Source organism: Ranitomeya variabilis, chromosome 1, assembly GCF_051348905.1.
Source record: "Ranitomeya variabilis isolate aRanVar5 chromosome 1, aRanVar5.hap1, whole genome shotgun sequence".
Taxonomy (NCBI): domain Eukaryota; kingdom Metazoa; phylum Chordata; class Amphibia; order Anura; family Dendrobatidae; genus Ranitomeya; species Ranitomeya variabilis.
Genome location: NC_135232.1, coordinates 263,215,549 through 263,227,867, shown reverse-complemented (window position 1 = coordinate 263,227,867; position 12,319 = coordinate 263,215,549). Strand labels below are relative to the sequence as shown.

At 45.1% G+C, this 12,319-nt stretch overlaps 1 long non-coding RNA gene across 2 annotated transcripts in view; it reads right to left on the bottom strand.

The window, feature by feature from the left end:
- LOC143813988 (uncharacterized) overlaps nt 1-12,319 on the bottom strand; it is a 90,056-nt gene that overhangs the window by 65,268 nt on the left and 12,469 nt on the right. Inside the window, exons 2-3 of one of the 2 annotated variants that reach the window (XR_013223623.1) lie at nt 6,472-6,537; nt 1,719-4,772 (exon numbers count right to left, since the gene is read on the bottom strand). This is a non-coding gene — a long non-coding RNA (uncharacterized LOC143813988). Of the gene's footprint in view, nt 1-1,718; nt 4,773-6,471; nt 6,538-12,319 lie in introns of those variants that run through there. The other variant, XR_013223622.1, reaches the window with a different exon arrangement.

Genomic DNA, 12,319 nt, shown 5'->3' with positions numbered 1-12,319 from the left:
GCAGAGTGTATAATAAATTGTAAATATGAAAAGGTTTTTTGTTCTAAAGTTGTATTCCAATAAATATATTTTATGTTCTATCTAAATGGCTTGAGTATTGTATCATAATAATGATTAAAAGCCTGATGTTACCATTTTACCACAGAAAATTTGTCACTTAAGCTTAACTCCTTCATGACCTTGGGATTTTCCGTTTTTCCGTGTTCGTTTTTCGCTCCCCTCCTTCCCAGAGCCATAACTTTTTTATTTTTCCGTCAATATGGCCATGTGAGAGCTTATTTTTTGCGAAACAAGTTGTACTTTTGAACGACATCATTGGTTTTAGCATGTCGTGTACTAAAAAACGGGAAAAAAATTCCAAGTGCGGTGAAATTGCAAAAATAGTGCAGTCCCACACTTGTTTTTTGTTTGGCTTTTTTGCTAGGTTCACTAAATGCTAAAATTGACCTGCCATTATGATTCTCCAGGTCATTACGAGTTCATGGACACCTAACATGACTAGGTTATTTTTTATCTAAGTGGTGAAAAAAAAATTCCAAACTTTGCTAAAAAAAAAAGAAAAAAAAATTGTGCCATTTTCTGATACCCGTAGCGTCTCCATTTTTCATGATCTGGGGTCGGTTGAGGGTTTATTTTTTGCGTGCCGAGCTGGTGTTTTTAATTATACCATTTCGGTGCAGATACGTTCTTTTGATCGCCCGTTATTGCATTTTAATGCAAGTCGCGGTGACCAAAAAAAGTAATTCTGGCGTTTCAAATTTTTTTCTCGCTACGCTGTTTAGTGATCAGGTTAATGCTTTATTTTTATTGATAGATCGGGCGATTCTGAACGCGGCGATACTAAATATGTGTAGGTTTGATTTTTTTTTTTATTGATTTATTTTGAATGGGGCGAAAGGGGGGTGATTTAAACTTATATTTTTTTTAATTTTTTTCACATTTTTTTCACTTTTTTTTGTTACTTTTGCCATGCTTCAATAGCCTCCATGGGAGGCTAGAAGCTGGCACAACGCGATCGGCTCTGCTACATAGCAGCGATCATCAGATCGCTGCTATGCAGCAGAAATGCAGGTGTGCTATGAGCGCCAACCACAGGGTGGTGCTCACAGATTTCCGGGATCAGTAACCATACCTCTATGGTCAAGGACCTCTATGGTTACTCTGCAGAAGCATCGCTGACCCCCGATTATGTGACGGGGGTCAGCGATGCGCTCATTTCCGGCCGCCCGGCTGGAAGCACCGGTTAAATGCCGCTGTCTGCGTTTGACAGCGGCATTTAAGTAGTTAATAGCGGCGGGTGAATCGCGATTTCACCCGCCGCTATTGCGGGCACATGTCAGCTGTTCAAAACAGCTCACATGTCCCGGCTTTGATGCGGGCTCACCGCCGGAGCCCTGCATCAAAGAGGGGGATGTGTCCTCGGACGTACTATCCCGTCCGAGGTCAGAAAGGGGTTAAACATGAGCCATGTATGAGGGAGTGGAGTTGGAGTCTGTGTCATGGAAATTGAGGAGTCGGAGATTTAGCCTACGGACTCCACAGCCCTGTTTGCAGCTCGATACATCATTCAAAGATGAGGATTTCCTCAGTGCAGTGTGTCTATATATATATATATATATATATATATATATATATATATATATATATATATATATATATACAATTCCCATGAGACACGCCCATTGGGTGTCTGATGTCAAGGAAAAGCTACTGGAAAACATTGGAAATATCAACGCATGCACATAAACAACGCAAACATGCGCACATAGCGTTTTTTTGCTGTCATGCGTAAGATGATGCGGGTAAAAATCGCAGCGTATGAATGTGGATGCATGCGTTTTTACATGGGCCTGCGCATGTGGATGATACCCTGCGGGCTCAGATGCTAATGTGAACCTAGCCATACAAAAGCAAAAAAATAAAATAATAAAAATGAGATGAGACTTATAAATGAAAAATAATGAGAATTATGAAAATAAAAAATATTGAAATAAAAAATTAAATGTTAATGAAAAAGTGTGGGGCACAAAACCTTTTTCTGCAAAAGCATACCTGTGACAAAAGAAAAAAAACAAAAAACAAAGAAGAAAGAGGGAAGACAAAAAGAGGAAAAGGAAAGACGAGACAAGAAAAAAGACGGGGGGAAAAAACCAACCAGGAAAGGAACCAAAAATAGGGAAAAGAACCAAAAAAAAAGAAAAAGAGAGAAAAAGAAGGGGAAACCGACACCATAAAAATACTCCACAAACCATCCTATCTGCCACAAAAACCCACCCCAATAAACCAACCATACAGTAAGGTTATTATTATTATTTATTATTATAGTGCCATTTATTCCATGGCGTTTTACATGTGAGGAGGGGTATACATAATAAAAACAAGTACAATAATCTTGAACAATACAAGTCACAACTGGTACAGGAGGAGAGAGGACCCTGCCCGCGAGGGCTCACAATCTACACGGGATGGGTGAGGATACAGTAGGTGAGGGTAGAGATGATCATGCAGTGGTTTGATCGATCAGTGGTTACTGCAGGTTGTAGGCTTGCCGTAAGAGGTAGATCTTCAGGTTCTTTTTGAAGGTTTCGATGGTGGGCTAGAGTCTGATATGTTGCTGTAGAGTTCCAGAGTAGGGGTGATGCGCGAGAGAAATCTTGTATGCGATTGTGGGAAGAGGAGATAAGAGGGGAGTAGAGAAGGAGATCTTGTGAGGATCGGAGGTTGCGTGCAGGAAAGTACCGGGAGACGAGGTCACCGATGTATGGAGGAGACAGGTTGTGGATGGCTTTGTATGTCATGGTTAGGCTTTTGTACTGGAGTCTCTGGGTAATGGGGAGCCAGTGAAGGGATTGACAGAGGGGAGAGGCCGGGGAATAGCGGGGGGACAGGTGGATTAGTCGAGCAGCTGAGCAGGAGGTTACAGTAGTCGAGGCGGGAGATGGTGAGGGTATGGACTAGGGTTTTTGCAGATTCTTGGTTTAGTAATGTACGGATCCGTGAAATATTTTTGAGTTGAAGGCGGCAGGAAGTGGAAAGGGCTTGGATATGCGGTTTGAAGGAGAGATCAGTGTCAAGGATTACCCCAAGACAGCGAGCTTGTGGGACTGGGGAGAGTGGGCAGCCGTTTACTGTAATGGATAGGTTCGTTGGGGGGGGTCGCGTGAGATGGGGGAAAGACGATAAATTCTGTTTTGTCCATGTTAAGTTTTGGAAATCTAGCGGAGGTTCAGCAAAATGTATATAAATTATATATACCAATATTAATCTCATTATATTAACGACAAATTCCTGTTATAAGGGAGAAACAGCAAAAGGAGAGATATGTAATTCGAAGATGTAATTTAAAGAAAACTAGAGAAACCTCATTGTTCATTTAACCCTCTAGGGGTCATACTTTTCAAAACAGTTATCCACTTGCATTCAACCTGGGCCAATCTTTGGGCCATGTTTCCTCTCCTATTACCCGAGTAAATACGATCGATTCCTCTAAAATGAAAAAGATACTCGTTGAGGATGACATTCGCAAAAATGTCCCGCCAAAGGTTTCAATTTTTTAATCATGTCCATTTCACCTTGAGGTATCTTGCTTGCCGCTCTGATGTCTTTAGGCTATGTGCATACGTCAGGATTTCTTGCAGAAATTTCCTGAACAAAACCGGACATTTTCGGCAAGAAATTTGCATGCGTTTTTTTTGCACGTTTTTCTTGCTTTTTTTGTGGGGGTTTTTTGCGGATTTTTCCGGAGGTTCCCAATGCAATAATATAGTGGGAAATCCGCAAAAAATCTACAAAATTAATGAACATGCTACGTTTTTTACCGCGATACATAAGCACAAAAATTGCGGAATGCATTCTAAATGATGGGATGCATATGTATGTGTTTTTTATGTGCTTTTATCGCGTTTTTATAGCGAAAAAACGCGAAAAATACGGAATGTGTGCACACAGCCTTAATGTCTTCAAGGATATGTACTCGTAACTCACGAGTTGTCATCCCCACGTAAATGTATTCACACAGACATGTAGCCAGATAGATGACACATGATGTCCTATAGTTGATGTAATGTAAGATCTTATACTCAGAGGAGTCAATAAAGACATTAGTTTTAACAATATATTTGCAGGCCTTGAAGTTTCCACAGCACCATGTTCCCCACTTAGGACTCTGTGAGCCAAACAAGAAAGATGTCTTGGGTACATAATGACTGTGTGTCAAGATAACCAATAATTATCTATTTCGTTTTGCTGTAATCAAAGGTCGATCCAGCAAAAACTGTTGTATTGCATGATCCTGTTTGCGGATTGGACAGTATTTGGACTATATATACTGTATGTCATTTCCCTTCGTCTAGAGTTGTAATTCGTAATGAATCGAACTTGTCCGCCTGGCTTTGTAGTAAGTATCAGTTTTCTTGGCCACATAGTAGGCTTGCTGTATATTGTCCATCTTATATCCTCTTTGTAGAAACCTACTAGTCAAATTGCGTGCTTGTTCCTCAAACACCCAGTCTTGGTCACAAATATGACGGGCCCTAATAAACTGTCTGGTAGGTATTGCACTAACCACATGTGCCGGATGTCCAGACGTCGCATGTAAAAATGTGTTAACTCTTGTTTCCTTACGGAAGATGTTAGTATGAAGCGATCCATTGGAATCAGCAGAAATTTCTAGATACAAGAAACTAATGACTTCCTGACAGATGTGATGTGTGATCTTGATGTTCCAGGTATTTACACTAAGGTATTCATGTGTCCAAATATTCTCGTGATCCCTGCCAAATGAACAGAACATCATCAATAAATCTCATCTAAGACAAAACCGATCCAGATGAAGTAAGATAAAAGTTTTGTATGAATTCACGCTCCCAAAGGCCTAGAAAGAGATTGGCAACGGATGGGGCACAAGCCGCACCCATTGCCAGACCCCTTTTCTGCAGGTAATGCCGATCCTTGAACACAAAATAGTTATGTGATAATACGTATTCAAGGAGCAGCATCAACAGTTCCACTAATACCCCATCCAAGCCACGGTTTGTGAGGTAAAATCTGGATGCCAGAAGACCATGTTCATGTGATATTCATGTGTATAAAGATTTTACGTCACGTGACAGAGTACATGTCCTTATCCATATACACACGTTCCAATCTTTTCAAAACCTCAGTACTATCACTCACATATGAGGGAAGTTCCATAACAATTGGTTTCAGATAAAACCCCAGAAATCGGGAGATGGGTTCTGATAAACCTCCATTACCCAAAACAATCGGGCGGCTGGGGGGACCTTCCAGGTTCTTATGTACTTTAGGAAGTAAGTGTCACGGAATATAATGACCCAGCAGGGGGTCGGTCAGTGGAAGGTACAACACACACACAATGGGATGGTAAAGGGTCAAGAGGAAGGCCCTACCAATAGGGCATGAGAGATGGACACTTCCTGAGCTCCAACCTGAGCCTGTCCCTGCACTCCCCTAATGCCCTAAGCGGGTCTTTCCCTCGCCGCCGTCAGGAACCTCGTCCCTTACTACCAATAGGGCATGAGCGATGGACACCTCCTGAGCTCCAACCTGAGCCTGTCCCTGAACTCCCCTAATGCCCTAAGCGGGTCCTTTCCCCCGTCGCTGTCAGGAACCTCTTCCCTCACTTTACCTTGCCCTGCCCTGGCTAGTGCGCTAGCCTCACCACTGCAGATGGTGCAACACAGGGGACAGTGACAAACATGAGCCAGACGAGGTAAAAACACCAAACTTAGCTTGACAACGTTCTCTGCTGCAAAGCATCGCACAGCAGAAGAAATGTACCTGGACCAACTTCACGAATCCAGCAGATTCACCACTGCAGCCAGATTGCTCCTTACTCCAGGCTTGGTCAATATAGATTGCTCTATCACCGACAGTCAGCTGATGCATCAGGTGACTATTTAAAGGATGGTGGGAGTGGTCACCACCCACATCAGTTGATCTAGCATCTCTGCAATTGCAGTACACAGCCAGCAAGGTAAACTGACATTAACCCCTTCTGGCCTGAAAGGAAAAAAGCTGCATTTAAATCATAGTGGAACCAGAGCTGCCACGCATAAAAAATGGATTGTGACAATAAGTATATGGAAGGCACTGAATTTTCTTCAACCTTCGAGTCTTCCCACATAGTTTTGGATATAACCCCATTGTCATAAGCCAAATCCAAAATGGAAAAAAGTTCTCTTTGGAAATTGAGGGTGGATCCCCTGGCAAACGCGAATAGCAATCGACATCATTGAGTTGTCTAAAGACCTCTTTTTCATATTGTGCCAAGGGCCATACCACCACATTTCCCCTTTTATTAGTGAGTTTGAAGACAACATCCTTCATATCCTGGACCTCCTGCAATAATATATATTTCCTCACAAACCATCCTAACAAAAATTTTGATGAAAGAATGAAGAGACAGGGGAAGAAATGTGGATCTTTTCTTGATGTAATCTGAAAACTTACCCGCTGGCACCGTTAGTTGTTCAGCCAAGAGGTCCACTAATGTCTGTAATATCTCCAGTTCTTCTTCTGTAGAAAAAGAATAATGGTTTGAGCGATTGGTATGCAATTATTTAAGCAACAGTTTCCTAGCAAACAAAAAAGTATCCTTGAATGCTGTGAACTGATCGAAGTTAGCTGTTGGGCAAAAACCCAATCCCAAGGAGAGAACAGAAAGCTGATCTTTACTAAATATATTGTGAGATAAATTGCCTTCATAGTGCTCTCCTCCAAGGGCCCTTGCTCTCTGGATGTACCAAATTTATGCTTAAATGCTGCATGTCAGGTATTATACCCCCTGGAGACACCACTCGCTTCACTGAATATTGAGCTAGTAGAGCCTTTAAAGATATCACTTGCGATGGAACAGATGTAGTCTACTTACCTTACATTAAGTGATTGAATTATGTACCGTATTTTTCAGACTATAAGATGCACCCCAAATTTTCAGAAGGAAAATAGGGAAAAATATTAATGTGTCAAATGGGTGTCCGTTTTACAGTCCGAATTCAGCTTAGTGGGGGGAATCGGCAGCGCTGGTGGAGCGCGGTCACAGGGGTTGTTCGGTGGTCTGGGATATGACTCCCATCCCAGACTGGTGCGTCAGGTTCGACGGTGAGCGTGGTGCGGGAGGGCTCCGCCGGCATTTTGTGAAAGCCTGGAGGCTCCCGCACAACCATTGCTGTAATGTGGTGGCCTCCGGGAAAATAACCGCTGGGGGTGGCACATGCTCAGATTGAGATCTCGGCCTAAGATTTCGTAAGACGAGATCTTGGTACCGAGATCTCAATCTGAGCATGCGCTGTCCCCGGCCGCCATTTTCCTGGAGGCCACCGCATCACAGCAATGGATGTGTGGGGACCTCTGGGCTTCCATAAAATGCCAGCGGAGCCCCCGCAACACAGAGCACCGCTGAACCTGCCGCACCAGCCTGGGAATGGATAGTGAGCATTGCCCTGCAGCGTCAGACCGGGACTGCTGCAGAATCGCCCAACACCTGCTGCCGCTACACTATTTGTAAGTATATTCCGACTGTAAGACACACCCCATCTTCCCCAAAAATGTTTTGGGAAAAAAGTGTGTCTTATAGTCCAAAAAATATGGTACATTTTGTTATGGGCATTATGCAATGTGGTAATGTGCAATATACTGAGTCACAGTCTGATCAGTTTTTCATTATAAATTTGATTTTAATTGATATACAAATTGTTTATTCTTTTCTGATCAGATCATATAGAACAATGTATTTTGCATAAAGCACTTTTTTATGACTTCTTTATGCCCCCATCAGTGCAGTGGTTCCTTTCTATAATTACATTTAATAATACCTGATGCCTTATATTGCATCACTTGGCTAATTATGATGTATTGACAGTTTAAAGCTAATCTGTCACCCCAAAATTTGCCTATAAGCTAAGCCCACCAGAATCAGGTGCTTATCTACAGCATTCTGTAATGCAGTAGATAAGCCCCCAATGTAACCTGAAAGAGAAGAAAAACTACATACTTACCTTCGCGTCCCCCGGCGTCCGCTTCCCACACTGACTGAGCGCCGTAAAGTGAAAGTGAAAGTACAGCACAGCGGTGACGTCACCGCTCTGCTGATAGGGCCGGCGCTCAGTCAGTGCAGGAAGCGGACGCCGGGGGACGCGAATGTGAGTATGTAGTGTTTGTTTTTTTACATTTTACACTGGTAACCAGGGTAAACATCGGGTTACTAAGCGCGGCCCTGCGCTTAGTAACCCGATGTTTACCCTGGTTACCCGGGGACCTCGGCATCGTTGGTCGCTGGAGAGCGGTCTGTGTGACAGCTCTCCAGCGATCAAACAGCGAGGCTGCAGCGATCGGCATCGTTGTCGCTATCGCTGCAGCGTCGCTTAATGTGAAGGTACCTTTAGATTATACTCACCTCCCGGTGCAGTCCCGTCCGATGGGCGTCACGGTGAGACAGGGCAGACAAAATACGCCTGTGCAGGAGCCGCGGCAGGAAGCAAAGAAGAGGACGTCATCTTATGAAGATGGGAGGCGCTGGACCCGGATCGCGACGCCCATCGGACAGGACCGCATCGGGACTGACCCCTGGGTGAGTATAATCTAACTTGTTTTTCTTCTCTTTCAGGTGACATCGGGGGCTTATCTACAGCATTACAGAATGCTGTAGATAAGCCCCTGATGCCCGTGGCCTTAGCTTATAGGCGAATTTTGGGGTGACAGATTCCCTTTAATAATTTTATGCACACCCCCCTCTTATTTTGTATATCATTTATTACATTTTTAATATTTTCTTCCTTTGTCTATTTTTATGATGTTATTGTTTATTATGCGTTAATAACATTTAATATAGTTTAATTATTTGGATTGATTTTGCCAAATTTTTTTTAACAAAATTTTTTGTTGGTTTCTGTCTCCTCAGTATTCCTATCTGTTCTCAGTCTGTTTCCTCAGAGAGTTTCTCTCTGCCCTCAGGCGGTCTCCCGAACTTTTCTAGCTCTCATAAGGTGTCTTCAGTCCTCCTCTCTGCCCACAGCTTGTCTCCTCAGCATTCTTATGTGCTCTCAAGCTGTCTCCTCAGCGTTCCTCTTTGCTCTAAGGACATCTCCTCTGCGCTCCTCTCTCTTTTCAGCCCCCCTCCTCAGCATTCTTATCTCTTCTCAGCCCCTCTCCTCAGCATTCTTATCTCTTCTCAGGCTGTCTCCTCAGCATTCTTATCTCTTATCAGGCTGTCTCCTCAGCATTCTTATTGTAGCGCCCCCACTGCCGCAGGGCCGAGGGGGGGGGGGATACCCGGTACCGGGCCTCTGAGTCTCTGCGCTGGGGTTGTCACGGTGGCTAGGCCCCGGTCCGTGACCCTGCCGTGGGGCGTACAGTGAATACTAGATATGGATGACGGTGGTGACGCTGTGGTGGTGCAGTGCAGTAAATAACGAGGACACCAGGTTGCAGTCTCTTTACCTCTTTACTGAAGATCTCTGGGTCCTCAGTCCGGAACACGGTTTACCAGGCTGCGCAAGTCCGACCGGTCCAATGGCACCTCCAGAGTTCTCTTCACAGGTGGAAATCGGTGCCTTCCTTCTAGCGCTATGTGTTGTGGTCCTTCCCTGCTGTGCTTACAGAAAGTCCCCCACAACTGTTGTGTCTGTTTCTGAAGTTCCCTCACAACTCGATTAGATGATGTTCTGCTAATCCTCCGTCCCTCCCTGGTGTTCTGGTTGGGACGGCACCCGTTTGACGGGTAGGCTCGGAGCTCTTCCGGGACCCTAGAGTCGCCCCTCTCCACAAGTTGCCCCCCAAGACTGCATAGGTGATATAAGTTAGACAGCCCGCCTTAGACTGACTGTCCTGCCGCTGTTTGGAGTATTGCTTGAAGCTGAATGTTATGATACTCCCTCGGCGTTCCGGCCACCGGTAGTGCGCCTCAGTAGGATGTTGCTTCGGTCTTACAGCACAACTCCTACTGGTATTTCTCCTTTGCGTGATCTCGTTTCTCACTCAGCACAATCTATCTCGCTTCTAATCCTTCCTTGGGCACCGCCGCTACCCGGAGCAGGCGCGGTCCCGTTACGTTCGTTCAAGTTGCCAAGCCTCTGTCAGGATCCCACCCCTGACAGAGACCCTACTGTATCTTCCCCCACAACACCCTCTGCCACAAGGTGTTGCCTGGTTCCAACCCAGTCAGCTTTCTGATCTAACTTCCTGCCTGACCCCCAGTTTACCCACTATGGTGGGGAGTGGCCTAGTGAATAGAACCCTTAGCTCCCCCCGGAGGCCCGACTGTGAAATGTATTGGTGTCTGTGATACCTGATCCGATGAACTCCTTCAGTGCCATCAGACGCACCATAGCTCCCCATAGTGGCGGAGCCACAGTACTGCAACGACCAGGACTCTGGGGCGCTGCACTCCCCCCTGGTTAAACACAGTACTCCGGGACTGAGAAGAAAACAACAATACAAGTTAGCAAAAAGACATACAGTTTTGTTGAGTGCAATAACAATAAGCATATTTGAACAGAGCTTCCCTTTATGGGAGGTGAGGACACTTGAACGTTACAAACATGGTTAAATATCATAGCAACATGCTATAAATAACTCTTCTTACCCAACCGGGTATTCTACTAAGTGCAAAATTGGTGAACAATAATTTAACATTGCCTTTAAGGATATACACTCTGTATCCACTAAAGACCTTCTTATAATCACATTATAAGGCAATTTAACTTTTTCATTCCCCTTCTTTAAATCTGCAGGACCGCCTGTCCTAACGGCACCAGACCTACTGCCTCTCCTTTCTATGCAGGACCGCCCCGTTCAGCCCGGGCCTACTGCCTTTTCAACTACTATACACGGTATAGAACATAACATTACTTTCAGTTTAAGAGCACTGAGCCATCTCTACATGACTCCTTTGAGGATTCAGGGTTTACCTTCTATCCTAACTATCTATCAACATTATCAAAAACATTTTCTATTGAACATTAAGCCTTCTCATTATCTTTCTCTCTATCATGCATGCTGGACATCACGTCTATCCCTACAGGCCCACTGCATCCTTCTTCTTTCACTTTTTCCTTTCAGAGAACATCATCAGCATTTCTTCACAATTAACTAGTCAAATACATATAACTTACTCATGTAAACATTATCATCACTTTCTTTCGTCAAAACATTATTGCTACCTGTCTTAAAGCAATATCATCGTTTAAGTGCAACAAATGAACATCCCCTTTAAGAGAGGACCAAGTCTCTATGAGGTAGCGTGTCTTCTCAAGCTACCAGTCCATACTCAGCAAAGGTTCCAGTGTGGTATCTTCACAAAGAGTCCTTCTTTAAGTAAAACCAGTAGGGAGCACCTTTAATAAGGTGCAAACTATATACAAAAAGTTCGCATCATGCACTGTTCATGATTTCAGCAGTTCTTTTCAACTATAAACTTGTGCAAAAACTTCAGAAAAACGAACAAAAAACAAAACAATAGGGATCCCGGGTCAACAGAAGGATCCCTTTAAGAGTTAACCCTGGACGGGTTTAGCAGCAAAACAGTAAAACAACAAACAGTCAGAGAACTATTTACATATTTAAAGCGGTCATGCTTACTCGTTCTTCGGGGAGGAAGGTGGTTTCCTCCCGGGCCTCACCAGACCAACGGGTCGTCCTGCTGGTTCAAGGATCGGGTCCCGCCCCAACAACGACAGGATCCCTCGCCGGGATGTTCTTTTTACCGAGGATCCGGCACGCCCCCAAGGCACATGGTGGGTCCGGGTCCCCCGCTGTTCCGCAAGGTCAGGTTCCGTTGTCTTTTTAGCGGGAGGTTCATCTTCGGGGGTTGCAGCGGCGGCCTGGAGCGCGACGCACCGCTGGACGCCCCGCGCCATCCAGCCAGCTTCGCCTGTTGCTCTCCTCCACCTGGTATAAGTTACGGCATCACCTGGCTCTAGGTCGCGAGCGAACCTTCCACCGCAATGTTCCACCTCCTCTCGGTCCACGTGGACTTGTAGCGGCTCCCCGATCTCCTGTATAACCCCTCTTCCATATCGGGGGTTAAAGGAGACCACTACACCCCAGTGGGACGATGGGATCTCTGCAACGCTGGTCAGATCAATCTGAACTGCAGGCTGGGGCCGGCTCTGCCACGCCGTCATCAGGTGCCGCAGGTGTTCGGCCTCCGGCAAGATCCTCATGCCCTGTGCTTGCAGCGTACCTTCAGCCGCGGCCGGGTTGGGAGGAGTCGGGGACACTGGAGACAGACGGATCTCTGTGAGCTGACCCAGCCGAGCGAGCACGCGGGCGTCAACCTCCAAGCGGCGTGCTATTTGTC